This window comes from Opisthocomus hoazin, chromosome 1 (assembly GCF_030867145.1).
Source record: "Opisthocomus hoazin isolate bOpiHoa1 chromosome 1, bOpiHoa1.hap1, whole genome shotgun sequence".
Lineage (NCBI taxonomy): Eukaryota > Metazoa > Chordata > Aves > Opisthocomiformes > Opisthocomidae > Opisthocomus > Opisthocomus hoazin.
This window is the reverse complement of record NC_134414.1, coordinates 83,573,120-83,590,107: the sequence shown is the minus strand read 5'-3', so window position 1 is coordinate 83,590,107 and position 16,988 is coordinate 83,573,120. Positions and strand designations below refer to the sequence as shown.

At 41.6% G+C, this 16,988-nt stretch overlaps 1 long non-coding RNA gene across 1 annotated transcript in view; it reads right to left on the bottom strand.

The window, feature by feature from the left end:
• Nucleotides 1–7,347: 7,347 nt before the first annotated feature.
• Nucleotides 7,348–16,988, bottom strand: part of LOC142363862 (uncharacterized) — a 45,343-nt gene continuing 35,702 nt past the window's right edge. Inside the window, exon 3 of the long non-coding RNA XR_012766015.1 lies at nt 7,348–7,555. This is a non-coding gene — a long non-coding RNA (uncharacterized LOC142363862). The remainder of the gene's footprint in view (nt 7,556–16,988) is intronic.

The following is a 16,988-nucleotide window of genomic DNA, read 5'->3' as shown; positions in this document are numbered from 1 at the left end:
ACAGATATGGCAAATGAAAAAGTACATCCTTGGTCCTGAGTAGCTGCCTAGAGTACACTTGAATCTTCACCCCCTATATTCTGGCTCAGCGCCTTTACCAAAGGCTATAAGTTTGGAGGCAGTAGGCCCTGTAAAATCCTCTTTGGACTCTCTGTAGATGTGAAGTTCATTTTATTTACGTATTCTAATTAAGACCAGTGGAATATGAGAAAATCAGTTCTGTTTCTGAAGAACTCGTAAGGCATCTGGAAAACAGTAAGCCGTGTAAGAGGCTATCTAATCTGCTTTCCATGCAGGATATGAGATTTGACTAGATTTTTGGGAAATCCTGTACGAGAAACTGGCTGAACAGTCCTGTCAAGCCTTTCAAAATGGAAATGTGGATCCTGGGAGGTCCTTGCTCACAGTGAGTTATAGACCTGACAGTAAACCCCATCCAGTTTCCTCTAATACCTTTATTAATTTTTCAAATATAAACATACTATAGTGTTTTTTAGCTGAGATGTTTATACCTAACTTGCACCTGTATGAAGTTAAGAGTTGTTTATCTTTGGGTACATGGACTCATTTTATTCTTTTCCTCATATTCTAATTGGGGAAATTTTCAAAAAATTCTTGATTATGTGTCTACAGAATGAGACTTATAATTACCAGTCTCAAAGTCTTAAAGGTCAGAAAAAATACACCTAGCTCTAAAAGAATCCAAACAGAAAGGAGTAGGAATTAGGACAGCTCAGCACAGATTTTGGAATGGGAAATCGTGCTTTATCAATTTAATTGCTTTCTGTGATGAAGAAATTGGTTAATTTAATGAGGGTGGCATAATAAACAGAATATTCCTTGTTTTAAGTAAGATTTTTTGTAATATCAGAAGCTGGCTGGACGAGCAGTCTGTTATTGGGATAAAAAATTGACTAGGCTGTTCCAGTCTGAGGGGAATGATCAATGATTTGACTGACTTGCAGCCCTCAGTAAGCAGGGGTGCACCAAGAGTCAGCCCTGGAGCCCAACAGTAAGTTGCACTGAATTAGAGGGAACGGTTAAAGTGAGAAACGCCTCAGTGTCAACCCAGAGACACCCTGATCAATCTGAGCACTGTACTAGCAGAATCCTCATGAAGGTCAACAAGGAGAATTTCAGTCTTCTTATTATTTCCCTGTGATTAACTCTGGAAAAGCCATGACTGCAATGCAGTCCAGTTTTGCTGTCCTTCCTCCTGCTCAGGCTGGTGGAAGTAGGATGTTGACTGTGCAAGGCTCGGTCACTCAGGTGGTCAAGAACCTGGAGCGTGTGACCTAAAAGGAGAGGATTGCTTAGTTCAGTAAAGCAGAAACTAAGGAACAATGCAAAACCCACATAAATCTTGAAAAAATTAAGATGATGAAGCCAAACTGTTCTTGGTATTGACAGGCAAAAGAGAAAGGGACAATGGGCACATATAGTGGTTAATGTAAAAAATTCTTCAGTGAAAGGGGAGTGCAGAAGTGCTGGAACAGGTTACCCAGATAGATTGTGGAGATACACACCATTTGAAGTTTTCAAATCTTGGCTAGAAAGTCCTGGCTGTAAAGACTCAGATGCAAAGTCTAATCTTGGCTAGACTTGGCCCTCACTGAACTGAGCTTGAGTGGTGATCGTTGGTGATAGTCTTGCTTCAAGCAGAAATTTGGACTTGGGCATCTCTTGAGGTCTCTTTCAGTGATCATCTATAAGTTTCCATTATTTTATGATTCTCTTATTGGTTGTTACTTTTTTCAGAACAATTACAATGTTGTAATGTAACCTTTCACTATTAATAGTTATACCTTCACCCTCATGCATTGAAATATATGAAGTGTTCCTCATAAGGGGAGAGAGAACACAAGAGAGAATTAATAACAGAAAATACAAGTCCTTCAGAGTATGACAAAATATTCTGAATGTTACTGCTTGGAAGGGAAGAAATAGGGCACAGATGACAGATAAAATATTGTCCAAAGGAAGTCCAGATTGACTAGCCTAACACCAGGGTAACTGAACAGTTAATTACGAATTCTTATTAGCAAAGATTTAGAAGTTAAAAATGACAACGAATGCTTTTCAGAAACTTATTATGAAAATTAATCCTCCTCTTCAAGTACATTTGCTACATATGTATCTGTTTCTGGACAGATTATAAATATGTATAATAATATGTGGTAGTACAGAATAATTCTACTTAGATATATGTATTAATTATATATATATATTCAGTTGTGTTATTCAGTACTTTAGATGAAAAATACACTCACAGACACATCTCCAAACGCAGTTACTGGTAGTAACGCTTCTCTTTTACCTTTTCTGATGTCTTCACTGCTATCCAGTTTATAAAATGCCTTTGCAATAGAGTTGTCATGTGACACACATTTATAGACTAGTAAATAAAAAGTAGGTATAAATTTTAGTGAGTAATCTGAACTATTCTCATAAATAAGCACTCTTCAGCCAAAAATATTTTACTAGAAGAATCTTGGTGTAACAACATCTTTGGTGGAAAGAACATAAGCGATGCTTATAGGACAGGGAACTGCAGCTCAGGTTAGCAACAGTTCAGAGTAGGATTTGAACAGGTTCATAAATTACTGTTTTCACACAAATTCTGTGTGCAGCTTCATAGCTAGTATAAAGATTAATGTAATGCTTCTGAGAATAATTGAAAATAATTTAATAATTCAAGACAAAGAGAACTGGAAAGATAGTTACTAGAATATTGTGTATGATTCAGATGACCAGACTTCAAGAAACAATACAGAAGACAATCAACAGAAGAAACATGAGGAGTATGTAAGTTCCAGGAAAAGGCCTTAGCTGTGAGACTTAAAGGCTTCCATCTGTTTATTTTATCAAAGACAAGTATAGGAAGTATAGAACTTGATCACGATGCACTATGTATAAGCAATCACTGCTTTTTTTCTGTCTTAAGTATAAAGGGATGACATGATCCAGTGTCTTTAATTTCAAGTTAGGTAAAATTAACCTTTAAATATGATATAATTTCCTAGCAGTGAAGATAATTAAACATTGAAACACTCACCATAGGTGGTGGTAGATAAGCCAAGAACTGGAATTTAAAATGAGATCAGGTATATTTCAAAAAAAGCTAATTTCGACTTTTGGAAACATTTTGTAATCTGCATACAGAAAAGGTAAGTTTTGATGATAATGGAGTTACTTTGCATTGATGTCTGAACATAGGTTTGCTTCTGAAGTGAATAGAATTTTATAATTAAATATATTGAAAAGGCATTATGTCACCAATATTTAACTGCATGCAGTGCTCCCTTCTAATCTGAGCCAAGAAAATAGTGTCTACTGTTCTTACATCTAAAACCCATTAAGTTAGTTTAGTATTCTATCGTTAAGTGAAAAATCACAGGTTTTACTGAGAGCTTGTTTGTAAGCTGAAGGGTTTTGTAAATTCCACAAAGAGTGGTAGTTCTACACAGCTAAAGTACATGGTATGAATATCCTTTAACAGTACGCGCATGCAGCTCAGTGACTATGTCACTCTTGGGATACTTCTAGTTCAACCAATCAGTTATTATTTAATGAAATTCGACTACAACATCATAGAGTAGTTTGGGTTGAAGGGAGCTTTAAAGGTCGTCCAGTCCAAACCCTCTGAAATGAGCAGCGACATCTTCAACTAGATCAGGTTGCTCATATCCCTGTCCAGCCTGACCTTGAATGTTTCCACAGATGGGGCATCTCATCACCTCTCTGGAACACCTGTTCCAGTGTTACACCACCCTCATTGTAAAATAATTCTTTTTTATATATAATCTGAATCTGCCCTCTTTTAGTTTAAAACAATTACCCCTTCTGCTATCAGGCCTTGCTAAATATTGTCCCCATCTTTCCTATAGGCCCCCTTTAAGTGCTGAAAGGTGGCTATAAGGTCTCCCTGCAGCCTTCTCTTCTCCAGGCTGAACAGCCACAACTCTTGCAGCCTGTCCTCACAGCAGAGGTGCTCCAGCCCTTGAATCAGTTTTGTGGCCCTCCTCTGGACCCGCTCCAACAGTTCCATATCTCTCCTGTACTGAGGTCTTCAGAGCTGGATGCAGTACTCCTGGTGAGGTCTCACGAGAGCAGAACAGAGGGGCAGGATCACCACCCGCAACCTGTCGGCCAAGTTTTGTTGATGCAGCCCAGGATACAGTTGGTCTTCTGGGCTGCGAGAGCACAATGGTGGCTCACGTCCAGCTTTAATCCACCATCACCTCCAAGTTCTTCTCCTCAGGGCTGTGCTCTATAGCTTCTCACTCAACTTCTGTTGGTACTGGGGGTTGCCATGACGCAAGTGCAACACCTCTCACCTGGCCGTGTTGAACCTCATGGGGTTCACATGGGTCCACTTCTACAGCTTGCCCAAGTTCTTCTGGATGGAATCTCATCTCTCAGGCATGGTAACCACACCACCTAGCTTGCTGTCATCTGCAAACTTGTTGATGGTGCACTTGGCCCCATTAGCTATGTCCTTGATGAAGATATTAAACCGTATTGGTCCCAGTATTGACCCTTGAGCTTATTGCTGAACACTAAGCATTGATCACTACCCTCTGACTGCAACCTTCCAACCAATTCCTTATCCATCAAGCAGTTCACCCATCAAATCCATATATTTTCAGTTTAGAGAGAAGGATGTTGTGGGGGACCAGGACAAAGGCTTTACAGAAGTCCAGATGGATCACATCCAATGCTCTTCCCTTGTCCACTGATGCAGTCACTCCATCATACAAAACCACTAGGTTGGTCAGTCCGCACTTGCCCTTGGTGAAGCCATGCTGGCTGTCTCGAATCACCTCCCTGTCCTCCATGTGCCTTAGCATAGCTTCTAGGAGGATTTGTTCCATGGTCTTCCCAAGCACACATGTTGGACTGACAGGTCAGTGGTTCCCAGAGTCCTCCTTTGTACCTTTTTTAAACATGGGTGCAATGTTTCCCTTTTTCCAGTCACCAGGGACTTCTCCTGACTGCCTCAGGACTCTTGCATTCATTTCATCAGTTCCCATGGTTTTGTCTACATTCGGGTTCCTCAGATGATCGTGAACCTGATCTTCCCTTAGAGTGGGAGGGGCTTTACACCCCTGATCCCCATCTTGTGGCCCATTGACTCCGGAGGAGTGAGGAGAAATGTTGCCAGTGAAGACTGAGGCAAAATCTGTTGAGTACCTCAGCCTTCTCCTCATGTGTTGATGCCAGGTCACCATTTTTGATCATCAGAGGGCATATATTCCTGTAGTAGACATCGACCGCAAGGTTCCCTTTGCTCCTTCTATCTCTGGTTCTCACACATAAGCTTTCAACCTGCTTGTGGCTATTCTTCAGGGACAGATCTTCCCACTGTATCAATTTCTTGATGTAGAAGGCAATGCCTCCACCTGTCCTTCCTCATTTGTCCCTTCTGAACAACCTGTAGCCAACGATAGTCACACATGGGATTTGTCGCATCAAGTTTCAGTAATAACAATCTGGTTATAGCTTTCTAGCAGCACGGTAGCTTCCAATTCCTGCTGTTTTTTTCCCATGCTGCATGCGTTCTTGTAGAGGAACTTCATCTGAGCTGTTGGCCTTCTTACCATCTTATTGGAACACTCCTTGGTTCCCTTGGGGTATTTACAGAAGTTTTCTTGTTGGCTCCTAATACCTCAGGAGCTCCCAGCTTATCCCTGCAAGACTTTGACTGTGCTGCAGTGTCCCCAGCACACCTCTGGGCAACGGGTTGAGGGCCCATGCTAGCACCCCATTCCTCCAGCCATTGTGCCTCATCCCACAGCTTGTCACAGACAGGTCTGCTATGTTCCCCCTCCCCATTCACATCTTGTTTAAAGCCCTGTCAATGAACCCCTCAAGCTCCAGAGCAAAGGCCCTCTTTCCGCTTTGAGAAAGGTGGCTCCCATTTGATGCCAGCAAGCCTGGTGCTATGTAGGCTATCCCATTGTCAAAGATCCAAAGTTGTGATGGTCACACCAGCCACAGAGCCATGTATTAACAGACTGAGTCTGTCTGTTCATTCCAATGTCACTGCCCATAACTGGAAGGAGGGAGGAAAAAATAACCTGTGCCTCAGATTCTCTCACTAGCCATCCCAAGGCCCTGAAGGATCTTTTAATCACCCTTGGGCTACATACTGCAACTTTGTCATCATCTACGTGGAAGAGCAGTAATGGGTAGTAGTCCGAGGGCCAAGGAAGTTTCCTAGTGACATTTCTAACCCAGGCTCCTGTGAGGCAGCAGACTTCCCTACGAGGAGAGTCAGCCTGGCATACTGTAACCTCTGGTCCCCTCAGAAGGGAGTCTCCTACAATTATGACCCTTCTTTTCTTCTGTGTGGAGATGCTAGTAATGGGGGGGGGGGGGGGGGGTCCTTCTGTTCTCTGCAACTCCTCTGGTGTAGATGGATCAAAACCTACATCATCCACTGACTGATCCTCCACTGCTAGAGTCTCATACCTATTGTGCAGAGGCACCTGGGGATATGTGGTGGGCAAGGAGAGGGTTTGCTTGCTGCCCCGATTGTGGACTTGTTTCCACTCACTGTTTCCCTTGAAGACCCTGCCTACATCCTGGTGAGGGGAAGAGACTGGATCCCTTTGATCATGGGCTTTTTCAGGTGGCTGTTCCTGTTCAGGTTTCAGAGAGGTCAGAATGTATGCTTTCTATGACCTCCCTTTTCTGTTTGACCATACCTGCAGAAGCCCTTCCTTGGGTATTCTTTGAATACCTTCCAAGTTCAGCTCCATCCGCGCCTTGGCTTTCCTGATGCCATCCCTACAAAACGGGGCAGCATCCCTGTATTCTGCCAGTATACCTTTCCTTGCTTCCACTGCTGGTGCGTTTCCTTCTTGTCCTTAAGGCTGACCAGCAGGTCCCGACTCATCTCTACCTGTCTCTTGCCTTCCTTCCCAGATTTCTTCTACAGTGGGGTCGAGAGCTGTCGTGATTTATGGAAAGCATCTTTACAGAACTGCCAATATGAAAGGTGTTGAAATCTTGTTCTTTATCAGTCTAGAAGAAAGAATCTTCCATCAGCCCTGGACTTTGAACTGAAGACTTATTTGTATTATGCATTCTGCCCTGTGTTTTTTCTCCTACATTCTTACTCTAAACAATGGAACATCCAGCAAAGTTACCTTCAGAGACTATGCCAAAATCTAGAGAATCTTAAATGCAAATACTTCTTGACATTCAACTTAGAATTTTAATTTTATTTACTTTTGATTTTTTGTCCTTATTTCTATTTTAGTGTCTTTTCAGTGTAACATTGACTTTTTTCTTTTTTGATCCAATGGATAACCATCAAGTATATTCATTCTTCTTCTCCATTTGTACTTTTGGTGAGCAGTGTGGATCATTTTTACTGACACAATAAGTACGGGTGTCATTTTACTTCATACATTACTAACTTCAAAAGTTTGATGTCCAGGGCGTTATAAAGATTTCAGTTCCTTGTGAGTGGTGGAGAGATTCAGGTGATGCTTCAGTTCACTCAAGTCAAGGTGTCTGTTTTGTCCTTGTAGCTATTTTTTCAAATCTGAAATGACATGAAGAGAGCTAGGGATTCTTATGAGCTTAGAGCATATCCACAAAGACCCAGAGTATGTTGTCTTGTACAGACATAAGATCTTTTGATAGAATCTGGCATTTGCTGAATAGTCCATTATAATTTTCATTTTTAAATCACACATTGTTATTCTGTAACTGAATTAAATCTGTAGTAATATATCTGGCAGGGCTCCAGGGGTTTCGGAATAATGATAAATATTAAACTTTAACAGACTAGAGTTTGTTCACATAGGTGTCTCTTTAAAGGGGGGGTAGGGGAGACTCTTTTAGACCAGACCCTTTAGGGCAGTCTGTTTTGACACGTGACAGTCCGTGTTTTAAGTGTAGTTTCCCAGCATTTGGAGAATACCTGTAAACAGAAAAGAAAGTGCTCGGTTGTCACTGAAACTGGCATATAATAGGTTAAAAGGTAGGTACTATCCATCTAGTACTGATTTGATGCAGTTTTCCAGAGCTATCTTTCGCTTCCCAAGCGTAAAGATTTTTTGGTTTTGGTAATACTAGTGCCACTGTTCCAGTCTGAGGCATTTTAACCAACACTGGCTGGCCTGCGTAAAAGCCAGTAAGGTGCGCTGGTTTTACATCTGCCTTTGGCACCAAAGTTGTGGCAGAAGCAGAGAGTGCTTTCGTTTTGGGACAGCCATCTCTGGTCCATCTATTATTTAATTGATAGATGGCATTAGATAGTTGCAGATGCCACCCAGATTCGTAGGTTTTAGCAAGTCGCTTAACTAACCCGTTTGTTCGCTCACCAATACCATTTGCCTGGGGGTAGTAAGGAGTATGGAATACCCACCGAATTCCTTCTTCTTTTGCCCAGTCTTGTACCACTCTATCTGTAAAGTGTGATCCGTTGTCACTTTCAGTCTCGTCAGGAAGGGGGAGTGTGCTGAACCATTCCTTCAGGCTGTAAACTGTTATCTCCAGTTGCAGCCGGGACAGCTGTTGCCATGGTAATTCCTGAAACAACTTCCACCCCTACTAATATATGTTTTTTACCCCCTTGAAGGTCTCATTGGACCTATGTAATCAATTTGCCAGGTGTGCCACAGTGTTTTTTTATTTCGGATGTGCATGGGAGGTGCCTTACTTGGATGATCTTTGTTAAGTCGCAGGTGACACTGTGAACAGGCGGTGAACACTTGTTCACACAGTTTTGTTGACATGGGCCATCCTCGGGCTATGCCTTCCCGATACAAATCAGCTCGGCCGGTGTGCCCTCGTTTTACATGTAACCATTCAAGTAAACGTTCCCATTCTAATTCATCACTTACAATATCAATTTTGTGCAGCCGTGTGAGGCTATCAACTTGTTGATTGAACTGGGCAGCAATAGAAGCTGATCGATCACGCCCTTTCACCTAACCAATGTGCAGTATCCTTTGTTCTCCTATTTTTAGCAATTGTTTCCAGCTGTCAGTTTGCCAGACTGGGACTCTGTTTACCTGCCAGTCATTAGCTGCCCAGTGGCTCACCCACTCGGTAGCTCCTTTAAAAACAGCATATGAGTCAGTGTAAATATAGTCAGCACCATGTTGTGCAGCTAATAAAACTGCCCTAAGCTCCCCCACTTGTGCACTTCCTTTACCTGTTTCACTGACCCGTTCTCCCGTGGCTACTTCCAGTGCCACTGCATTATAATTCCACTCATTGTTTTGCCTGTAGGACGACGCATCAGTGAACCATACCCTTTCGAGGCCACTGGTTTCTGTTAGAGGAAGTGCCTCCTGAATCGGAGTTGGTTTGCTTGGAGGAGTTTGGAACAGCGAAGTACTGTCTATATCTTTTTTGCAATTTAGACACTTTAGTGCTGCCCTCTGTAATAGGCATAATGTCATGGATGCTTTCCACTTACGGACCGCAGGCTTTTGGGCAATGTCAGCAGGCGGCACCGTCCCTTTACAAATCGTGTCTAGGAGGCAGAAAGGTCCCCAAATGATTACACTCTGTTCTTTTCTTATTTGTTTCACTCGCTTTACAGCTTGTACCAAAGACAATAGTCCCTTTTCCAGGTCTGAGTATTGCGATTCAGTATCATTAAAGGACTTTGAACCGAACTCGAGTGGACTCCCAGGCCCTTCAGGTCCTCTGCCAGACATTACAGTGAGAACCGTGTTCACTAAATCCCCATTCCACATGAATTGGATCAGAGGGATGTACAGGACCTAACTGCTGAAATAGTCTCAATTCTTTTACCCCTGTCTCCAGGGCATTAGAATGTTGATTTGTCCACTCCCATCATTTCTTTTTTCACAGTAAATTGCAAAGGGGTCGAGAAATGATAGAAAATCCAGGGACATGTTTACGCCAGTATACTAAAGTTCCTAAAACTTGTTGCAATTCCTTAACATTAGAGGGATCCTGTCCCTGTTCTATTTTCTCCAGTGTGTCAGGAGGGATAGATAAGGCTCCTTTCATCCACCAGACCCCTAGAAATTTAACTTCCTGTGCTGGTCCCTGACACTTGGATGGGGGAATTTCCAGATCCAAGGCTGTTAATTGCAATGTCACATCATCCATAGCCTGTTTAACAGTGTCAAATTGTTCCCCTCCAATCAAAAGATCATCTATATACTGATAGTAACGTCTGATGGAATAGGAATTCCAGTCAGTGTTTTAGCTAAAGCATTGTGAGCAATGGTGAGGGAATGTTTATATCCCTGAGGCAGCCTGTTAAAGGTGTATTGTATCCCTTTCCAGGTAAAAGCAAATTGGGCCTTATCGTGTTCCTGGAGTGGAACCATAAAAAACATATCTTTTACATCTAAAGTTGCCATCCATGTGTGAGATGCTCCCTGTATCTGAGTTACCAATTCTGCAATGGTCAATACAGCTGCAGTTAAAGGTGCAGTGTGGGCATTTAATCGCCTGTAATCAATCGTGAGTCTCCACTGTCCGTTTGGTTTTTTTACTGGCCAGACAGGGAAATTATAAGGTGAGTGTGTATGAGTGATGATGCCTCGGTTTTCTAAGTCTTTTACCACGCCTTCAATACCCGATTGCGTAGCTGCTGGTAAGGTGTACTGTTTTGTCTTTGTAATTTTTCATGATGGTAAAGATATGGATATTTCTAACAAATTAACTTTTTTAGGCTCATTCTGTTTAATTTCTTGCCCAGAAAAACTCCAAACTGTACCATCAGGGAGTTTCCACACTCTGCCATACAATAAACCAAATCCTAAAATATTGGTGTTGGCAGCACCAACCAGTACTTCAGTGTGGGTTAATCTTGGTTTGCCCAGGAGCCACAGGGTAATTTTTGCTGTAGAGCATTCCCTTATGACTCCATCAACTCCTGTAAATTTTACTTGATGGAGACCAGGTGTTACATTTAAGATTGTTGCAGTCTCCTTGGTGATTACCAAAATTTGAGCACCCATATCAATGAGAAAATTTACAAAAACCGTCTTTGGTCTCACCGGGATGGCAATGACAGGTTCGGGAGGCATATGGGAGAGCCACTGTATAGCTAGTACCCACTGAGGAAGGAGGCTCACAGCCCTTCCCACAGATACGCGTTTTTTGCCTGAGGGTCTGTTGGATCAATTAGCTCCTGCTGTGGGGAAGAGGGTGCAGTGCTTTGTCTTCTGCCGGCTGACCTTTCTTTGTTGAATTAAGCTTATGGCTTAACGACTGTATGAGAATTTTTAGGTCAGTCGTGGATATACCAATCAGTAGATGCCGTGGCACCCCGCTAGCTCGAGCTTTATGCCAGAGCTCGTTATGCTCCTTATCAAATTTTAATTTGCATTCGGGCTTAGCCTTAGGGCTGTGAATCTGGTGAAGTCGCCGAGGTTGCGGATCAGGTAACTGTGAGGATCTGATCCATCCCATCCTCCGCCTATGGTTTACTATATCTTGTACAAATTCACTCCAAGTGTTTACTTGATTTTGATCTTGGTCCTGATCCTGATCTTGCCCTCGACGTGGGCGTCAGCCTTGTCTGGGGCGAGCGACTTGAAGTCGATCTTGTATATTGGCCACATATGTTTTTAAACTGTTTGGGAGGCCTCGGATCAGTGGAGTTAACCTTGCTGGATCTATAGGGGCTAACATTGGGGAACTTATTAACACATCCCGCTCATGCATTGCTTGTATGCAGGCAGCCTTTTGCACAGATGTCACCGAATCAGAGAACCCTGAGGTTTTTATAACAGCAGGTTCTCCTCTGTCATGTGGGTTTATGTCACCAGCCCAATAAGCAGCTCGCATAGTTAATGAATAATTATGCTTACACGGAGTGGTAGTTATAAATACTCCAGGACCCCAGTAGCCTCCTGCTTCTTCCTCATTTAAGAGGAATCAGTCTCCCCCAGTAAGGGAGACTCGACATACATATTCCGTCTCGGACTCCCCCGGACGCCTGGAATATTTTTCCTGAAATTTTGCCAATTCAGCAGGAGACCATGGAGTGGTTCTTACAGTAGTACAAGCCTGTTCTTCACCCTCTTCGGTGGTTTCTCTTTTAATCAATGGTGGAATAGGTATAGGTTCTGAGGCCAAATCATAATCAGAATTTTCCTCCAGTTCACCATTATCATCACTGTCCCAGATGTCTCCATCCCACGTCTCGGGATCCACATACTGTATTAATTTGTGGACTTGTTTAGCTGAGACCGAGGATGGTATTGGGTTTAATGAGAGATTTAATTTTTCTTCTAAATGTTTTTCTCGCCTATTGGCCCAAAACAATTGAAATTTAAGACAACCAATTTCACCTTTTAGGGAGTAGATTTCTGTCTCAAATTTCTTTTCATCTTGAGACCCCCGACGACCACCACTAGGAGGCACTGCGCAAGTGCAACTGGGAGGAGTCTATGGAAATTACTTCTTGGAACTAATTATAATATGGAAATTATTTCTCGGAACTGATTTTGATATGCAAGGAGGATAGATGCATATGTATAAGTGCATTGGGAAATCTAATGTATATGTAATATTTGATTGTATAAATTGAAGAGACACATTACTGCTTGGTACGCATGACTTCAGTGGGACTACCCCCCATGCCGCCCGGCGGTCCCAAGATGAAGGCCCATCCTCTTCATCACGGTGTCTGCTGATTGACCTTTGTTTCTGCGCAAACTCAGTTCTCTCCTGGCTCCCATCCATACAGCAGAGTCGGTCTTGACTGGTTCTAGGCGACTCCCAACCCCTATCAGGAACTAACCCCTTTGTATGGAGATGCAAGACTTTCTGCTTCAGTTAATTTAGACAATAGATAAGCACTACCAGTTTTTTAAATGCACAGCAACTATTAGGTAATGCCACTTCTATTAAAATATTTTTAACCCCTTCCTTCACAAGAACAGAAGAAGTACTGAGACATAAACATACTAACAAAAAGAAATATACTGCAATATTCAAGATTATCCTAGATTTATAAAATTATTTCATAGGGTAAATAAAAGAAAAAAGACCCTCTATGCTTCAGTGAAACCATCTGGTTCAATGTACAAACTAAACACAGATATGTTGCAAATAAAGTGATTAGAATCACCCACCAGTATGCTCTGTAGTATGTCAGATTCATCTTGCCCTTTGCAGCAAAGTGCTTTTATATCAAGAGGACTTCCTGAGCTAATTGCTGCTCAATGAAATGAATCATGTTTTTCTTTAACGGTTCATAAAAAACCATGAACATAAAACGTGAGGGTATTCTTCAAATAGTCAATCATTTGCTCATCATGTGGGCACTTCTGAAGACCATGTCTGAGTCATATTATTTTCATCATCTTTATCCAACTTTCAGTGCCTATTTACTATCCTGAGCTTTGGTGTCTTTTCTAATGGTGGCACGCAGTGTGTACTTCACATATAAGCTGACGTAAGGGAGAGGGAGGAGATAAATTTCTTTTTTCACTTTGCCTAGAAAGAAAAATAGTATTTTTGCAAATAGAAATCTGTATGATTAAGTTAGACAAGTGACAATATGAGAATATAAGTCTGGCTTTAACCTAGTAATTTCTAGCACAGTCCAGGCAGAATGGTGTAATTCTTAATTTTACCAAATCCTCAGGCTGTGTTTGCAGTCTAAACTCCATGCTCTTGCAGCTAGATTTTTACTGAAATCCAAACCAGATTAAATGTCTCCTGCATGGTTGTCAGTAGCTTGTTTCCCTTTGATGAAACACTTTCTCTTGCTGTGCTAGGAAACCTCTTCTACACTTTCATCAGTCTTCTAGTAGTCAAAGAAGGTTTTCACTTGCTCACAAGAAAGTATAAGGTAGCGTGGTTTTTCTCCCAATAATTTTCTTGAATGACGTTTTATATAGCGTCTAGAGCATTATACTAGCATGTGTGATATTTCAATCTTTCATAATGCTAAATATGTATGTAACTCAGGAACTATAGAAAAAACAGAATTATTCTGATTTAGAGAAATTAAAAAAAATAGTTTACTGATCTTCATTTCAACTTCACAGTTGCTCTCATTCTGTCAAGAAACTATGGTTAGCAAATCAATCCTGAAAAGAAAGATTCTTATTTATTCATGGTCCTGGGGAATGAAGAATATCTATTTATTACACAGCAAAATGGAATTCTCGTCTATTTGTTAATGACAAGAGTACACACAGGTAAAGAGGAAAGGTTAATTTTTTTTTTTTAATAAGCTGTCAATTCTTGATTATCTAGTGCCTTTTGCTGCATTCACCACCTACTGCGAAGTCTATTTTTCTTTACCTTTTTTATTGTTATTTTCCCAGCTACTTTCTCTGTTTCTCTTCCACTTCATGTTCTTGGTGAATATATTCTCTCTATATTTTTCCTTTCTGCTGTTTCTGTTTCAACTTTTTTCAGGAAAGAGAGGCATTCACTCCTCTAAAATATCTTTCAGGTGATTTACAGACTCTGACATAAATCATTAAATCAGTAATATTCCATAAAAGTACAAAGTATTTTTTCATATGAAAGAGGTCATACTTACAGTAATTATTTTGATTCTTTTTAAATTAAGATTTGGTCTGCTTGAACCCATAAAACACTGGCTCTTCATTGCACTGTATTGAAAATGCTTCCCTCAGCTAAATTTACATGGACTTAGCTATCAATGAATTTGTGTCTCTTCATGCTTTCTCCTTAACCCTATTTTTATTGAAGTGTCCTACTCTGGTAAGATCTTTTTCTGGAAATCTCTATACTGAAGTATCTGTGAAGAAGACTCTCAGAGTGTTTTACTATTTTGAAATTTAAGGCATTAGTACAGCTATCACTTACACGTTTTATTTTGCCTTACTTTTAAACAATTCAGCTTCATCTCGGTAAAACATATATTGATTAATAAAGTTGTTATGTGTTAACTGCTAACCAAGACTTCGCATCATTTAGAGCCCCCTTGTTACTGCATATGAATTTGATTTTGCTTCCATTTCTTTTCTGCTTTTACTACACCCTTGCCCTACATTTCTTTAAAAGCATTACCCTTCTCACCTCTGGTGTTTACGAAGGATTGAAAATTATCGACATAAGACATTAGAGCTTCCTTTTTATTTCTTTTGCTTTCTTCATCTTTGCTGTGCTCTTTGTTTCTTCACCTTCTTCATTTTTCTTGTTCTCACCCTTCCTTCCTTCCTTCCTTCCTTCCTTCCTTCCTTCCTTCCTTCCTTCCTTCCTTCCTTCCTTCCTTCCTTCCTTCCTTCCTTCCTTCCTTCCTTCCTTCCTTCCTTCCTTCCTTCCTTCCTTCCTTCCTTCCTTCCTTCCTTTCTTCCTTCCTTCCTTCCTTCCTTCCTTCCTTCCTTCCTTCCTTCCTTCCTTCCTTCCTTCCTTCCTTCCTTCCTTCCTTCCTTCCTTCCTTCCTCCTTTTTTTCTTCCTTCTTTTTTTTCTTTTTCTTTTCCATGACTTCAGCTATTTTAGACTTCAGGATAAAATATGAGCTTGCTTGCAAGAATCCAATGTAGAGTTTAAAACAAAGAAAGATAACACTATTTTTGTAGGATGGAACTCTGGTGTCAGTTAAATAGCTTTAACCCTTTGCTTCACATCATTGGACTGATGTAACTACCTTATGGCAGAAGGAGAAACACTGAAGGGTCATAATATGCACTAGTAAAAAGAAGCCATCTCTTGGCTTGTCTTAGTAAGGTCTGTCACTGATTTAGAAACAATGCCTTAGGCATTCGTGTGATATGTGCATTCTATGACATTAATATCATCACAGATTATGCAGTTAACCCACATCTAAAATGGCCAGTTACACATATGTAGTGTAGATAGTATGCAGCATGAATGCCATATAAAGCGATATTGGCAAAGTTTCCCCAAAACAGGGTAAGAAGCTGTCCTGGGTTTGGCCAGGACAGGGTTAATTTTCACCAGAATCCAAGAAGAGACACAGCCGGGCGGCCTGACCCAACCTGGCCAAATAGAACAGGGTATTCCATACCATGTGCCGTCATGCTGGGTTCTGGCTGGGGGGCAGCTGGGCGTTGGGAACTCACTCGCGGCTCGGGTGCGCGTGGTTGCGGTCGGTGAGAGCAGCTCTCTGTGTTGTGCGGTTTGTGTTCTGTATTCTCCTTATCTGTATCGTTGTTGTTCCTGTTCCCTTTGCTTGCTGTTCTGTTAAACTGCCCTTATCCCGATCCACCAGTTTTTGCCTGTTTCTTTCCATTGTCCTCTGCACCACAGCGGGGGGAGGGGCGGCCGTGTGGCGCTTTTGTTGCCAGCCGCAGCCAAACTATAACTTTAAATTTGGCACCCACCATGGGGCGGGGATAATGGCAGGGCTGAGCAGCATGTGTTAAAACAGCTTTCTTACATCTGTTTAAAATATATCATATGCATTTACTGCGCTAGTTAAATAGTTACGGGTAAAAAATGTTACTGACTTTGATAAGATGGCTGTGGTATTTGAACCCTTACTTCCACACTGTATTCATTGCCATGCTGTTCATCATTGCTGGAAAAAAGATCAGGATGATGATTCTGCTGTGCTATATGATATCGACTCATGACATGATAACATCATTGTGCATGAGATTAGGCTTGTATTTGCACGCAGCACTGTGGTCATTTCCATACCTAGGATCCTATCTCTTGGAATGTATTAATAATTGAACTCAATCTGTGGGAAAAAGCGGAGGGGATGCTTTCCCCCACACTTTCACCCCTCCTCTCTCCTTCAGGCTAGTCCTAATGGCTTTTGAGAATTTCAAGTACCCTTGGGATGCTCAGACCAGCTATCTCCTATTGTTATGCATCCTGAATGGGTTGCAGGTTTTGTTTAGGGTTAAACAAATAGTTAATAACATTGTGCAGAGACCTGCCCCAGGGCCAGATAGCTGTGAGTGGTTGGGTGTGTGGGAAAGCATGAGCAGGTGTCTAGGGCAGTGGGCACCCCCGGTGTCTTTGAAACTCACCCCTGAGCACGTACAGAACCCGGTCAAACTAGTAAAGTATCTGC